This window comes from Scyliorhinus torazame, chromosome 6 (assembly GCF_047496885.1).
Source record: "Scyliorhinus torazame isolate Kashiwa2021f chromosome 6, sScyTor2.1, whole genome shotgun sequence".
Taxonomy (NCBI): Eukaryota; Metazoa; Chordata; class Chondrichthyes; order Carcharhiniformes; family Scyliorhinidae; genus Scyliorhinus; species Scyliorhinus torazame.
In genome coordinates this window covers 300,354,165-300,371,465 of record NC_092712.1, presented here as the reverse complement: position 1 = coordinate 300,371,465, position 17,301 = coordinate 300,354,165, and positions in this window count along the sequence as shown.

Genomic DNA, 17,301 nt, shown 5'->3' with positions numbered 1-17,301 from the left:
TTTCATTTACTAAACTTGATGAGTCATGCATATTTGCAACTCGAATTCGACTCGGCCTCCTGCTGTTACGTCACGAGCACCTCGCACCACGGTTTGTATGAGTATACCAGGTTGCCTTTAGGCATGTTGTCTGTCTAAGTTACATTCCAGAAGGTAATGGAGAACATCCTGCATGGGTTAATGCATGTCGCGGTATATTTAGACGACATGCAGGAACACCTGGACAGCCTGGCAGAAGTTCTCTGGTGTTTTTCGGAGTCTGGTGTCCACCTGTGTAGGGCCAAGTGTGTTTTTTAAAATTTATTTACGGGATGTTGGCGTCACTGGTTAGGCCAGCATTTATTTTTTTCATGCCAAAGAGGTGGTGTATTTGCGGCATCGGGTGGAATGTGAGGGCTTACACCCGGTCACAGAGAAGGTGCGTGCCATCCAGCAAGACCCTGCTCCTACGAGCGCCATGGAGCTTCAATCATTTTTTGGATTAGTGAACTATTATGGAAAATTCATCCTGAATTTTGCAACAATGCTGGCCCCCCTGCATTGACTTTTGAAGAAAGACCAAGGGTGGGCGTGGTGCAGGCCGCGAGAAACGGCTTTCAAACAAGTGAAGAAACAGCTTTTGTCTTCCGGGTCGTTGACTCACTATGATTTGGCCAAGCCGTACAGCATTGGACCCAGACAATCCCGGTTCGGCATCTCATGCTCTATGGTGGACAGCGTCGCCAGCTCCCAGGTGAATTACAGGCTTACCCATCCAAGCTGTCCGAATTTATTGTGGAGGATGGTGTCCTGCTTTGGAGTACACTTATCGTTGTCCCAGAAAGGGAGACAGTTTGATCCTGCAAGACCTCCACAACGGACATCCGGAGTTGTCGAAAATGAAAAATGTTAGCACGCAGCTACAGTGGTTGGTCTAGATGCTGACATTGAACGATTGGCCGAACAATGTTCTGTCTGTCAGGAGCACCAGAAGCTCCCGCCACCCGCGCCCCAACACCCTTGGGAATGGCCAGGGCGACTGTGGGCAAAGCTGCATGCCAATTTTGCCGGACCATTTCAGGGGTCAATGTTCCTCCTCTTAATTGATGCCCATTCGATGGAGGCACCTACCTCCAGGGCTGCGATCAAAAATCTGCGTTTGTCTTTTTGTACCCATGGCATTTTCGAGGTGTCATTCACAGACAATGGCACACCTTTTACGAGCAAAGAGTTCTCAGAGTTTCTGAAAGGCCAATATGGTACAACACATTCAGACTGTCCCGTACCACCGAGCTTCTAATGGGCTAATGGAGAGGGCAATCCAGATGTTCAAACGCAGATTACGAAAACAGTCTTCAGGGTCAATGGGCAATTGCTGGCCTGCTTCCTGTTTTGTTACCGGACCACCCCGAACGCCATGACTGGGGTGACCCCGGCTGAGATGCAGATGGGACAGAGACTTCAGACCCGCCTCTGCATGGTCTCCACTGACATCGGTGTGAAGGTACGCCACAACCAAGACCTGCAAGGGCATCGCCCCGTTCGATCTTGACCATCCAGGCTCTTTGTACCAGGTGGCAAAGTGTATGTCTGAAATCTTGTAGATGGTGCCCAGTGGATCTACAGGAGCATAATCCACCAGACAGGGCCGATTTCCTACCAAAAACAAGTCGAAGGTTGAATATTACGTAAGCACATTATCACATTAGTTCCAGACGACCAATTCTCCGTAAAATACCTCGTGAAATAAAATTTCTTGCCCAGTCGAACCTGATGCCTGACAGGGTCAGATCAGAACCACAAGCGGGTCAAGACATTGACATGAGAGAGGGGGTCAAGACGCCAACATGTGAGAGGTCGTTGATGCATGATCAATGACCACTAAAGCGAGGTTGTAGTCCAACTGAAAGCTTTAATAAGCTAGATGTTTCTCCCAGCAGCTCAGGTACAGAATGAAGGCTGCTGGGGCAGCACGGGCTCTTATAACCCACCTTGCAGGGCGGAGCTACCATACAGCTTGACCAATAGGAAACATACAATATCTACCAATGGTGTTCCAGCATTACCAGGTACCGTAATACCTCTACACAGACTACCACAGTCGTCAACTCAGATTCAGCCCCTTGTCCTGAGTCTGTGCCTCCATGTTCTAGATTCCCCAGATAGGGGAAACACCCTCACAATGTCTCCTGTAGAATCCTGTTTTGTCCAATGAGATCACCTCTCATTCTTTTACACTAGGCGGCCCAATTTGCTCAGCCTCTCGTCCCACGGACCGATTGAGTGAACATTCGCTGTACCACCTCCAATGCAAGTACATCGTTCTTTAAACATGGAAAATAAAACTGTACAGAGTATGCCAGGCCTGGTCTCACTAAAGCCTTGTACAATTGTAGCAAGACTCTTTTTATTCTTGTACTCCAATCACCTTGCAATTAAGGTCAACACATTTGCCTTCCTAATTGCTTGCTGTACCTGAATGCCAATTCTCTGTGCTCCTTGTATGAGTACATCCAAGTTCCTCTGAATATTCACATTTACAAGTTTCTCATCTCTTAATAAATAGTCTGCTTTTCTTTTCATAATAACCTTTTATTGTCACAAGTATGAAGTTACTGTGAAAAGCCACTGAGTCGCCATATTCTGGCACCTGTTCAGGTAAGCTGGTACGGGAATTGAACCCACGCTGCTGGCCTTGTTCTGCATTACAAACCAGCTGTCTAGCTCACTGAGCTAAATATTGTTATGAAAGAATTGAATAGACACATTATACTCCATCTGCCACTTAGTTGCCTACTCACTTAAACTGTCTATAACTCTTGCAGCCTCTTTGTGCCCTCACATGTTATTATGTTCAAAATGCCGTATAAGTATACAAGTTGTTGTTGATGAAGTTAAGAAATAATACACCCTCTGTATGTTTATTGTGGTTCCTGGTACAATACGTGCCGAAAATTTGAATTAAACTTGGAAGGATTATAAAATGAACTAGGCCAGAATCAACCCAATTTCAAATGGGTTTGGGGCCCACAGGACAGAAATGTAATGAATTGGCAATCTCAGGCAGAAATATTGTACAATTGCTGGTGTAGAGAATAGAATCACTCGCATTTGGGTAGGTCTACTTGAGTCTGGCGTGAGTACATTTGTTTGTCAAGTGTTCAGCTATGACTCAGTCTGTAGCTGTCTTGCCTTCGAGTCAAAAGGTTGTGAGGTTACTGCTTTTTCATGTCAGTCATCTCAACCAACTCTCAAAACTGGTTCAATTGCAGGTGAGCAGGAACATGTCAGGAATGCAGCACTAAGTACTCTACCATTATTTTAACCGCATGTGCACCTCTTGTCAGGTAGGCTGGACTAAAATTAGGCCTCTACAGCTTCAGCCAATGACTGAACCGGAGTTCTTTCAAATACAGAGGGCACAATATTCATGATAACTTTTTTTTTAATAAACATTTTATTAATATTCATGATAACTTGATCATGGTTTTTAGTTGAGACATCATTGGCCTGGTTAGCTGGTGGGAGCCAAAATTGCTTTGTTTTCTTATAATAGCAAACAATATTTGAAGAATCTCTCTTGTGTATGAAACATCATCATTAAACTTTTTTTTTTGTCCCCAGCCAGCTTGTGCTTGCAAAACTCAAAACCGTGTCCCATATTATATGTGATTCCGTGATTGGACAATTCTTGCTAAACAAGCTTTATTGTGCTCAGAATTACACTGAAAACCAATTTAGGATTATCAGTCTGGCTCACTTACATATGCTAGAACCTAATTATATATATATATTCACATACTGGGCCCTGTCCTTGCTGACGGAAAGAACATGCCCACATATCTTTTCCAACTAAACAAAAGCTTGGGCGACAGCCATTCTCTGGCCCATTTCCCATGTCAATGTCTTGATCAAAGTTGACCTGCCTGGTTTTAATTTGAAACAAAAGCTTGACAGTTAACAGTTAACTGTTCTCTGCTGCATTCTCCATGACAATGCTTCCAGCAATCAGATTCCTCTTGCTGACCAATAAGTGCTCTCTTTTCAAGTAGTATAAATTGTTGTTTCCCTTTACTATTGGTTTATCTTGCTGTTCTGATGAGTGCAAAACCAAAAGCTTTGGTAATGTGTCTTTTTTTCAACAATACAGTACCATCAAATGACTATTTTCTTCAAAATAAAACCCATCCATTGCTATTCAAACACTTCAATTGACAGGCTACCAGTGATTAGAATACAGTCAAATTGCAAAGTTACTTTCTGTGATGTTTTAACCCACTCAGGGCTACGGTTTAAGAAAGTAGACTTATAATCAGCATATTCCTCTGGTCATTAAGATTATAGTTCATCAGATGGAATGAAACCTACCTGAGGGCATGCAGCCCAGCCAGACAATTATAAAGACAAGCACCAACTAGCAATGATAATGTCCCACACCTTATTACGAAATCTGCACCTCCTGTATAGCACTAGACTGGAGTGGTTGTCAGGCAATAAGGTACAGATAATGTACACAGCACTTTCAAAGTGAGCTTTAATGCTCATTTATAAGACATGAGAGTATCAAAATATATCCTCTTACCTAAAGTTTGCTGTGAATGTTGGCTTTGAGAATAGATATACTGTTGTGTGGGCCAAGGGGCAAATTGTATAACATTTTCAATTTCACCTCAGGATGTAAAGCGCAAACAAATCTCAATTTACTATCATAATGTCCCTTTCAGAGACCTCATTATGTCTTCAGTCTTAAAAAGAATGAAGAAGATTGAAAGTGATTTGAAGCTGCATCAGTCGAACTACCTTAAATAAACTTCCTTTTCAATATTAGCGGTGCCTCAGGCAGAATTACAATATCAGAACAGAGAGACATAACTCATTAAGGCAGTCACTTAAACACAGTCAACATCACATTCTACAGGGCACTCTGCATGCCACCTGAATATCTCCGGAATATGGTACATTTAATAAAAGGTAATAGCATGAAATATGGAATTTATCTTCTTGGCGGGTAAACTCGCACTTGTCTTCTGTTGCTATGACTGGACGCTGGGGATATTGCAGTGGGCTTTTCTAGAAGTAAGACTTTCATCAATTATTTTCTGGGGTTTTTTGTGCTGGTTTATCAACCTTGGGGCAGAATTGCGGAACAAATCCGAGTTAAAAAAAATCTTTGCATTGAACCTCTGCAATTGGCTGGCCCAAAAAAGGTTGTATGGACACAATTCAAACCCATTCATTTGCAAGGAATTGTAGTTGTGTCGAATGTACGTGCTAACACGGTCGCATCGTGGTTAGCACAATGGCTTCAGAGCGGCAGGGTCCCGGGTTTGATTCCCGGCTTGGATCACTGTCTACACGTTCTCCCCGTGTCTGCGCGGGTTCCCTCCGGGTGCTCCAGTTTCCTTCCACAAGTCCCAAAAGATGTGCTGTTAGGTAACTTGGATATTCTGAATTCTCCCTCTGTATACCTGAACAGGCGCCGGAATGTGGCGACTAGGGGCTTTTCACAGTAACTTCATTGCAATGTTAAAGATTATTATTATTATAATAATAATTATAATTATAAGTGAAAATTAGATGTGGATGTATCCCAGTCCGAACCAAGTGCTATTGATTTCTACTCATCTTCATACCTGTCCCGATCTCCCTGTGGTGCCCTGGAATTAGCAGTAGGCGGCCATTGTGCATCGTAGATTGTATTGGTACTTTGATCAACACCTATTCATCAGGACGAACAATAATGAAGTTTAGTTTCTTTTTCTTTAATTTTTCCAATCAAGGGGCAATTGAGCGTGGCCAATCCACCTACCCTGCAAATCTTTTGGGTTGTGGGAGTGAGACCCATGCAGACACGGGGAGAATGTGCAAACTCCACATGGACAGTGACCCGGGGCCGGGATTGAACCCGGGTCCTCTGCGCCGTGAGGCAGCAGTGCTAACCACTGCACCACTGTGCTGCCCATTAAGTTTAGTTTCAATCATTAGTCAAAATTTTACAAATAGCTTCACTGCACAGTTCTACGATAAAACACCAATAGTTCCCCTTAAAAATGAGCACCAAACTGAAATCCAATCCCAAAACAAAATGTTACCACTGCCCTTATTCGGCTCAATTGATTGAATTGGAAGTCAATCATTTCAGCTCCTGGACATTACTGCGGGTGTTCCTTAGGGTGGTGTCCTAGTCCCAACCACATTCTGCTGAACCGCCAAAGACATGCCTTTCATCATAAGCTCCGAAGTCGGGATGTTCGCTGATGATTGCACAATGTTCAGCACCATCTGCGACTCCTCAGATACTAAAGCAGTCCAAGTCCAAATGCAACAATATCCAAGCTTGGGCTGACAAGTGGCAACTAACATTTCACGACCCGCCAGTGCCAGGCAATGACCATCGCCAATACGAGAGAATCAAACATCCTAGAGATTACCATTGACCAAAAAGTGAACTGTCGTGGCCATATAAATGCAAAGAAACCTGATAATGACCAGAAATTAGATTTTACTGATGTCGGTTCAGGGATAAATATTCATAGAATCATAGAATCCCTATAGTACAGAAAAGACATTTGGCCCATCGAGTCTGCACTGACCCTTTGAAAGACCACCCTACCTAGGCCTAATCCCCCACCCTGTGACCTCAACCTCAGGAACAATTTTGCATGACCAATCCACCTAACCTGCACATTTTGGGATTATAGGAGGAAACCGAAGCACCCGGAGGAAACCCACACAGACATGGGGAGGAAGTGCAAACTCCCAAGGTGGGAATTAAACCCGGGTCCGTGGAGCTGTAAGGCAGCAGTGCTAACCACTGGGCCGCCCAAACCAGGCGCAGGAGAACTCCCCCGCCTATCTTCTAATAGTGCCTTGGGATCTTTTATATCTTTTATATGTCAAAAACAGGGCTTTGGTTTTGAGATCTCATCTGAAATATGGCACCTCTGACAATCCAGCACTACTTCAGTACTGGAAGTGCCGATCCCGATTAGAACATAGAACATAGAAAATACAGCACAGAACAGGCCCTTCGGCCCACGATGTTGTGCCGAACCTTTGTCCTAGATTAATCATAGATTATCATTGAATTTACAGTGCAGAAGGAGGCCATTCGGCCCTTTGAGTCTGCACCGGCTCTTGTAAAGAGCACCCTACCCAAACTCAACACCTCCACCCAACACCAAGGGCAATTTTGGACACTAAGGGCAATTTATCATGGCCAATCCACCTAACCTGCACATCTTTGGACTGTGGGAGGAAACCGGAGCACCCGGAGGAAACCCACGCAGACACGGGGAGGATGTGCAGACTCCGCGCAGACAGTGACCCAAGCCGGAATCGAACCTGGGACCCTGGAGCTGTGAAGCAATTGTGCTATCCACAATGCTACCGTGCTGCCCTTAAGAACAAATAAATCTACAGATATCATTTTACCGTAATCCATGTACCTATCCAATAGCTGCTTGAAGGTCCCTAATGTTTCCGACTCAACTACTTCCACAGGCAGTGCATTCCATGCTCTCCCACTACTCTGGGTAAAGAACCTACCTCTGACATCCCTCCTATATCTTCCACCTTTCACCTTAAATTTATGTCCCCTTGTAATGGTTTGTTCCACCCGGGGAAAAAGTCTCTGACTGTCTACTCTATCTATCCCCCTGATCATCTTATAAACCTCTATCAAGTCGCCCCTCATCCTTCTCCGTTCTAATGAGAAAAGGCCTAGCACCCTCAACCTTTCCTCGTAAGACCTACTCTCCATTCCAGGCAACATCCTGGTAAATCTCCTTTGCACCTTTTCCAAAGCTTCCACATCCTTCCTAAAATGAGGCGACCAGAACTGTACACAGTACTCCAAATGTGGCCTTACCGATTATGTGGTCAAGTCCAAACTCAAAATCATCTGGTTGAGAGGTCGGAGTGTCAGCGCTGAACAAAGACTGGCATTTAAGGCCTGACTGAATGCAATCAGTGACATGCACTGTCACCAATGGCATCTTCTAAATTAGGCTTACCCTCACATCACCAGATACACATACATAAATCTCCCCATTAAAATTTGAATTCTGTGTAACATGCACCAATAACATACTACTTCACAGAACCAATATAAAAATAAATATATAACTGTTGGCCAAGCAAACTAGTTACAGCTCCTCCATTAACCACACAGAAATAAAAGGATCTGCATTCATAGAGCACTTTGTTTAAATTACTTTATCAGAGTTACAAAGCCAGAGCGCAGAGTGTGGGCAGGGGGCAAACCCCCAATCCAGCTCCTTACCTGCTCCAAAAACCAATTCAAATTGAATCCAATTCATGGTCCCCACAAGAGAGACATACCAGATCCAGGCATTACACCTGACCTCACGCTCACCTTAGCCAAAAGACAGAGGAGCCATTCACAGAACACTTTTAAGGGTCCCATGACATTTCAAAGTGATGCTCAAAATATGTTTGAAATATCAGTTTTGCAGCCTCAGTGAAAAGTGAACAGACCTACAAGAGTTGAGGTTGAATCATTGAGCTGGATTTTATGTTTCTCAGCAGGATGAGGGAGGCGGAATGGAAACTTGAGTGGTCCATTCTTTCATGCCGCCTCCATCTCAGCATGTCCGATCGAAGCGCAGATGGCCTCCTATTGACTGTCTAGTGGGAAGGAGTTCAATTATAGGAGCAAAGAGGATCTCCATGTATAATCAGTACTGTAGCACAAAAACATAGAAAATAAGAGCAGGAGTAGACCATTCGGCCCTTCAAGCCTACCCACCAATCAATATGATCATGGCTGATCCTCAATCTCAACACCATACATACCCCTTGACACCTTTAGAGTATATAAATATATTTATTCCCTTCTTAAATATATTCAGTGACTTGGCCTCCACAGCCTTCTGTGGGAGAGAATTTCATAGAGGCAGCACTCTCTGAGTGAAGAGGTTTTGCTTCATCTCAGTCCTAAATGGCCTACCTGTATCCTGAGACTGTGACCCCTTGTTCTAGAACCCCCCAGCCAGAGGAAACAACAGCACTGCATCCAGTCTGTCCAGCCCTATCACAATTTCATCCACTTTAGTTAGATCTCCTCATTCTTCCAAATTCCAGTGAATACAGACCAGTCGACCCAATCTTTCCTCGTATAACAATCCTGCCACCCCAGGAATCAGTCTGGTGAACTTTTGATTCGCTCCCGCTCTGGAAAGTATATCTTTTCTTAGGTAGGGAGACCATAACTGCACACAATACTCCAGATGCAGTCTCACCAAGCCCCTGTATAACTGCAGTAGACATCTTTACATCTGAACTCAAATCCTCGAGCAATGAAGGCCAACTCACCATTTGCCTTCCTAATTGCTTGCTGCGCCTGCCTCTCCACTTTCATTGGCTGGTGTACAGGGACAGCCAGATCCCTTTGTTCATCCCTTTGGGGGAGGCGGGGGCATAGTGGTATTGTCATTGGACTTGTAACCCAGAGACCCAGGTTCCAATTCCACCATGGCAGATAGTGACATTTGAATTCAATAAAACTCTGGAATTAAAAGTCTATTGATGGCTATGAAACCAGTGCCGATTGTCGTAAAAACCCATCTGGTTCACTAATGCCCCTGAGGGAAGGAAATCTGCCATCCTTACCTGGTCTGGCCTACATGTGACTCCAGACCCACACAGCGATGCGGTTGACTCTTAACTGCCTCCACTGAAAGTGCCTAGCAAGCCACTCAGTTGAAGGACAATTAGGGATGGGCAACAAATGCTGGCCTAGCCAGTGACACCCACATCCCACGTGCGAATTAAAATAAACATCCACCATTCCCAATATATCACTATTTAGATAATACTCTTCCTTTCTGATTTTCACACCAAAGTGTATAACTCCACATTTAGCCACGTTGTACTGCATCTGCCATGTGTTTGCCCACTCACTCAACTTGTCTAAATCACCTTGAAGCCTCCTTGCATCGTCCTCACAACTCACAATTCCGCCCAGTTTTGTGTCGTCAGCAAACTTGGAAATGTCAAACTTGGTTCCCTCACCCAGGTCATTTATATATATCGTGAAGAGCTGGGGCCCAAGCACTGATCCCTGCGGCACCCCACTAGTCACTGCTTGCCACCCGGAAAAAGACCCATTTATTCCCTGTTCCACTCTGTTTCCTATCTGTCAACCAATTCTCGATGCACGTGGGTTTTCTTATCACCGGGTGCAACCATAATGTGACACAAGCTGAATCATTCCCCCCCCCACACCACCAACCTGATCAGCCCCGTGAAATGGTGTAAATTACCATCCTGCTGATTTGTTACCAAAGCTATGCCAGGGGACCAGGAGAAACCCTGAAGAATTCCAGGACGGTCACACCCTTAGGTTAGTTATCATGATTCAAATTACTACTGTAGGCAGATAAGTAGATCCATTTTCTATTTTCTGAATCTCAAGCTGCGGAGATATGGCCAGAAAAGAGGCTCGCATGGCCGAGAATATATCAAGTCCAGAATGCAGGTTATACTGCAGGTGAGGGTCATTGTTAACTCTTTGCACGCACACCTCTTTGGGGATCGTAGGGGACAACGACTGCGGATGGGAATTGCTGCTAGAGAGTTGAGAAAGCAGATAATACAAAGACATAGAACATACAGTGCAGAAGGAGGCCATTCGGCCCATAGAGTCTGCACCGACCCACTTAAGCCCTCACCTCCACCCTATCCCCGTAAACCAATAACCCCTCCTAACCTTTTTGGAGACTAAGGGCAATTTAGCATGGCCAATCCACCTAACCTGCACGTCTTTGGACTGTGGGAGGAAACCGGAGCACCCGGAGGAAACCCATGCAGACAACGTGCAGACTCCTCACAGACAGTGACCCAGCGGGGAATCGAACCTGGGACCCTGGCGCTGTGATGCCACAGTGCTATCCACTTGTGCTACCATGCTGCCCAAGCAGTGGCTGCGATTCCTCGGACTCTAGTTAAAATCCACTGAACGTTGTGTTTGGCGGGGTATTTCTCAGCGCCTGCAGTGCCGAGAAAGACTATTTAATGCCACTTTGCTGGTTTCGTTTGGCCTCGGTGAGGAACTCCACGTCGATTCTGATCCCGACACCTGTATGAACTTTAACAGCAAAACGTCTGGACCTTAAGAATAGTCAGTCACAGGCATACAATTGAATGTGAGGGTTATAATACACGGGACAGATGCCCATTAATAAACTGAGTAGATAGGCCTTATAGTTTCCCCTAGTTTCCCCTCGCATTTAAACACATACCATTTTGCATTAGAGCAGAATCTGATAATTGTTTCGCAACCATTAAATCCATTTTCCACCAGCATTTGTAACAAGCCAGTGTGAAAAATAATAGTGGCTAATTGACAAGCTAAGTAAACACATATAACGTTGAACTGCGGGGTTAATAAGCAATAGAGATTGTACAGATTTCATTTTATAAACAACATTAATCGTTGATAACAATTACTCTGCCGACAGGTCATTTGTGTAATCTATCTGATAGTTGCAATAGTCAGAGCCATAAGACATTGCTAAGTAATTAATCTGAACTGTAAAATATGAAGGAAAGCCCAGCTTTTTCACGATGCAGAAATATTCTCCAAGTTACATTATGTGATTCGGTGCACTGTACATGCAATGTTTGTGGAATAACTCAATGACCACAAACACGCAGAAACTGGGTGCTGTGTGTTGTAGAGGAGTTTACTGTTTTAGTTCTAGCAATTGATCAGCAATATATATGTTAAAAAGATGACTTAGAAATCATGATGGTTTAATGGCAGCTTTACTTGCTAATTGGGGGCTGATTTACCAGAATGCTGGGATGTTGCCAAGCCACTTAGCAACTTTGCAAATGTGTACACAAATGAACCTAATAGCTGCATTCTCAGTGCTACTCGATGGCAGGTTACGAAGGTAGGTCTGAAAAATCTGCAGTCTCGGAGCAGAGTTAAACATGATCATTTTTAGTATTTGTCTGCTTGGGTTGAATGGCACTCATGCCTCCCTCTTGTTCCAGTCACTGAATGGCCAAAACGTCAATGTTAATAATTTATTGGAAAACAATTCGGACAAATTACTCAGTCGAAAAGAACAAACAAGCTCAAAAGTGCAACTTTGTTGCCAATCAAAAGAGTTGCGACACATTTGGAAAGTTTTAGAAGCATGTCACCCTAATGACAATCAAGCTGGAGAGAAGAATTTAGATTATTAGAACTCCCTATAATTAAAATGTGAAGAGTCACAATTATTTGTGACGCTATGGGTGAAGGGGGTAGAGGAAATTTCCAACCTGCTGCCCATTCCTTGCGTGAAAATGGGGAAGAGGCACAGGTGGTAACTTTGAATAACCAATTGACTGACAATCCATTTTAATTGTGTCATAAGTAGGCGTAACACCACAATGAAGTTACTGTGAAAAGCCCCTTGTCGCCTGTACGGGTACACAGAGGGAAAATTCAGAATGTCCAATTCACCTAACAGCACGTCTTTCAGGACTTATGGGAGGAAACCGGAGCACCCACAGACACAGGGAGAACGTGCAGACTCCGCACAGACAGTGACCCAAGCGGGAATCGAACCCGAGACCGTGGCACTGTGAAGTAACAGTACGAACCACCATGGTACCATGTTTCCCCAGTAAATAACACTGCCACATTTACTAGCCACAGAGTACCTCATATTGACATTGAGCTATATAACCCAAGGGTCATAGAATTATAGAATCTATGGTGCAGAAGGAAGCCATTCGGCTCATTGAGACTGCTCCTTGGAAAGAGCACCCGATCTAAGCCCACACCTCCACCCTATCCCCGTAACCCAGTAACCCGACCTAACCTTTTGGACACTAAGGGGCAATTAGCATGGCCAATTCACCTAACCTGCACATTTTTGGACTGTGGGAGGAAACCGGAGCTCCCGGAGGAAACACATGCAGACACAGGGAGAAAGTGCAAACTCGAGGGCAGCATGGTAGTGCAGTGGTTAGCACTTCTGCCTCACAGCGCCGAGATCCCAGGTTCGATCCCGGTTCTGGGTCACTGTCCGTGTGGAGTTTGCACATTCTCCCCGTGTTTGCCTGGGTTTCACCTAAAGATGTGCTGGGTAGGTGGATTGGCTAAATTGCCCCTTAATTGGGAAAAAAAATGAATTGGGTAAATTTATTTAAAAAAAAGAAAGTGCAAACTCCACACAGCCGCCCAAGGCTGGAATTGAAACCAGGGGCGAAATTCTCCGACCCCCCCGCCGGGTCGGAGAATCACCGGGGGCTGGCGTGAATCCCGCCCCCGCCGGTTGCCGAAGTCTCCGGCACCGGAGATTCGGTGGGGGTGGGAATCGCGCCGCGCCGGTTGGCGGGCCCCCCCGCTCGATTCTCCGGCCCGGATGGGCCGAAGTCCCGCCGCTAAAATGCATGTCCCGCCGGTGTAAATTAAATCACCTACCTTACCGGCGGGACAAGGTGGCGCGGGCGGGCTCCGGGGTCCCGGGGGGTGCCCCCTCGGTGGCCTGGCCCGCGATCAGGGCCCACCGATCCGCGGGCGGGCCTGTGCCATTGGGGAACTCTTTCCCTTCCGCCTCCGCCACGGTCTCCACCATGGCAGAGGCGGAAGAGACTCCCTCCACTGCGCATGCGCGGGAATGCTGTCAGCGGCCGCTAACGCTCCCGCGCATGCGCCACCCGGAGATGTCATTTCCGCGCCAGCTGGCGGGGCACCAAAGGCCTTTTCTGCCAACTGGCGGGGCGGAAATCTGTCCGGCGCCGACCTTGCCCCTCAATGTTGGGGCTCGGCCCCCAAAGATGCGGAGCATTCCGCACCTTTGGGGCGGCGCGATGCCCGTCTGATTTGTGCCGTTTTGGGCGCCAGTCGGCAGACATCGCGCCGTTTCCGGAGAATTTCGTCCCAGGTCCCTGGAGCTGTGAGGCAGCAGTGCTAACCACTTTGCCACCATGCCACCCCAATTCCTTAGCAACATCATGAACACATTTGCTTTTTATGTTCTTTGCATCACAGGTCCACATGCAGTCAAATCAAGTAGAGAGCCATTAATTGTAAACATGAGTTGGTCTGATCCATGAGTTGGTCTGTTCCATGAGTTGGTCTGTTCCATGAGTTGGTCTGATCCATGAGTTGGTCTGTTCCATGAGTTGGTCTGTTCCATGAGTCGGTCTGTTCCATGAGTTGGTCTGTTCCATGAGTCGGTCTGTTCCATGAGTTGGTCTGTTCCATGAGTTGGTCTGTTCCATGAGTCGGTCTGTTCCATGAGTTGGTCTGTTCCATGAGTTGGTCTGTTCCATGAGTCGGTCTGTTCCATGAGTTGGTCTGTTCCATGAGTTGGTCTGATCCATGAGTTGGTCTGTTCCATGAGTTGGTCTGTTCCATGAGTCGGTCTGTTCCATGAGTTGGTCTGATCCATGAGTTGGTCTGATCCATGAGTTGGTCTGATCCATGAGTTGGTCTGATCCATGAGTCGGTCTGTTCCATGAGTTGGTCTGGTCCATGAGTTGGTCTGATCCATGCACAATGTTCTGAGGAAGAAAACATGACCAACTAACTCAGTAATTTTGAAACTTTTCTCCTTGGGGGTGGGGGGTTGGTTTAGATTCCCAGCAGCTGTCTTTCCTGCCCTCTGAAGGACAATGTCTGGAACCAAAGTATTAAGTCGACAAATACTGAAAAATATTGAAACTTTGAATGAAGGGACAGAAATTCAATAACTTTACAGATCCTCTGAATCCTGTTGTGGACCCTTTAGGGTTTGAGGAGCTCTCTTTGGAAAGCTAAGTAAGTGAAACTGGTCAAGTATATAGTACTGACTGGGAAGTGCCGTTTTCTTTAAGACCACCATGCATCCACATACCAGCCTCCCCGAACAGGCGCCAGAAGGTGGCGACTAGGGGCGTTTCACAATAACTTCATTTGAAGCCTACTTGTGACAAGTTTCAGAGCTTTGAATCTGAGAGTCTTTGGAAAGAGTTAAAGTTGGAAAGCTCACTGAGCCTTTGAGTGGGTAATGAGGTAATGGCAGGGGAGGGGGCGGGATTGCTCCAGTCACTGTTTGAATCTGGAAGTCCCCAAGATAGGGGCTATTTGACTATTTGGAGCCAGCTCCCATGATAGCAATGTAATAATAATAATCTTTATTATTGTCACAAGTAGGCCTCCATTAACACTGCAATGAAGTTACTGTGAAAATCCCCTAGTCGCCACATTCCGGCGCCTGTTCGGGTACACTGAGGGAGAATTCAGAATGTCCAATTCCCCTAACAGCAGGCCTTTCGGGTCTTGTGGGAGGAAACCGGAGCACCCGGAGGAAACCCACGCAGACACGGGGAGAGCGTGCAGACTCCGCACAGACAGTGACCCAAGCCTGGTGCTGTGAAGCAACAGTGCTAACCACTGTGCTACTGTGGTATCCATTCCACAGGCGATTATGGGGCAGCAACACTAATACCAGTAAATCATCCCTTAATGTTGTGTGATTCACTTTAAAAAAAATCAAGCGCTTATTATTAAGAGAAATATAATTACATAGCGAGAGCAGAGAACGCACCATCACAGAAATTGCACAAAAATATTATTCTAGCTTTGCCCTCTCACCCACCCCTTTAAGATACTGATTATTATCATAAAATGCTAATGTCTGCAATATATGAAGAAGAAGCGAAAATGGTACCCTATTGGAGAGACAAAAATGTAACTGCTGTTGTATTTCTTTGCAGCCAGCAAGGTATTTGGAATTGTCGGAGGAGTTTGTTTATCAGGGTAGATGTTCTTTAAAATGGAAGTACTGATTAATCAAAGCTATATTTTATTATTACAATAGGATTGTGTGGAACATAGTGTGCAGAAATAGGCCATTCAGCCCAACCAGTCCATGCTGGTTTTCACGCTCCACTTGAGCTTCCTACCATTTAATCTGCCGTCGTAACCATCTATTATTCCCTTTTTCCTCATATTCTTGTCTTAAATGCATCCACACAACGATATTCATTTCAATCACTCCCTGAGACAGCGAGTTCCACATTCTCACCTCTCTCCAGCTAAAAAGTTTATTCTGACCCAGCTTGTCAGTCCTTTCCTGGTATGCATACCTATGCATTTTTGGTACCGTTAAAAATGACCAAAGTACATAAGGTATATTCAGCAAAAGCAAATAATCACAAATGTTTAGTTCATCCTAGTTAAGGAAAGTTTGACATAGTTTAAAGAAATCTACTGCTATGACAAGGAGTGCATAGAATTGAATTCATCTTGAACTTATTCAACTCTTTAGAGCACATGGCTTCACAATCAGAGCTTTCATTTTACATGTCATAATATTTACTAATGTCACTTATGAAAAGAGTTCAAACATCACATCAACAGTCTGCAAAACCTCCATGTAAAATCTTTGGAGTTCTGTTTCATTACTAGTTTCCATCAGCTCTGTCAGGATCACACTATTGCACAAACACTTCAAAGTACCTGAAATAACCTAACAGGTTATTGTTCCTTTCCTCTTCACATTATGCAGAACTGTATACACACAATAGTTCACCTTTTTCTTGGTTTTGGCTTTATTGTAAATTGAAAGAATCATGACCTGCCTCCCGCCCTTCAATTTGTGAATTCTTGCTCTTTCAAATCCTAACAAAGTGCAGGTAGTGTGCGCCTTCCCCAATCATTTTTACTCTACCAATTTGTACATTTACTAAGTGGTTAACTAAGAAACCAAACCATGTCAATCAGCTACCTTTCAGCTCCCAGTTTACTGCTTCCCTCTCTCCTCCTTCCCACAGGGGATATTTCATTGCAGATTGTTGACTGTTTACACAGCTGTGAACACCAGGCAAGCAAGAGTACTTTCCACACCTTCAGACAGCTGTTCTCTCCTGTCACGCCATGGCACAAAGTTAATGATCTCTCAATGAATATAGAAATACTGTAAGTTCGGTTTTGCACCTGTTTGGTGGTTTACACAAGGTGGTGTCCAATACTGAAAGACCATTAACTTTTCAATCACTGTATCAATCATCAAGCCCCCAGGTAGAAATAACCTTCTTTACAATTCTGCTACAGCATTTGGGCTGATAATTGAAGCGAGCTAACCTTTTCATGCAAGGTTTCTGCTCTTTGAAGTGTATAGAAGAAAATATGTCCAACAATATTCAAGCATCAGCAAGATAATGGGGCAACGCACTTGAAAGGCTGGCAAAGATGCCTAATTTTGTGACTCATAGTGGTTCCAGTCAGCAATAGTGGACAATGTGCTTGTCTGATGTTGTCTGACTTATCAAGTAAAATCTCAGATGGCAATAAATTTTCTACAAACTATT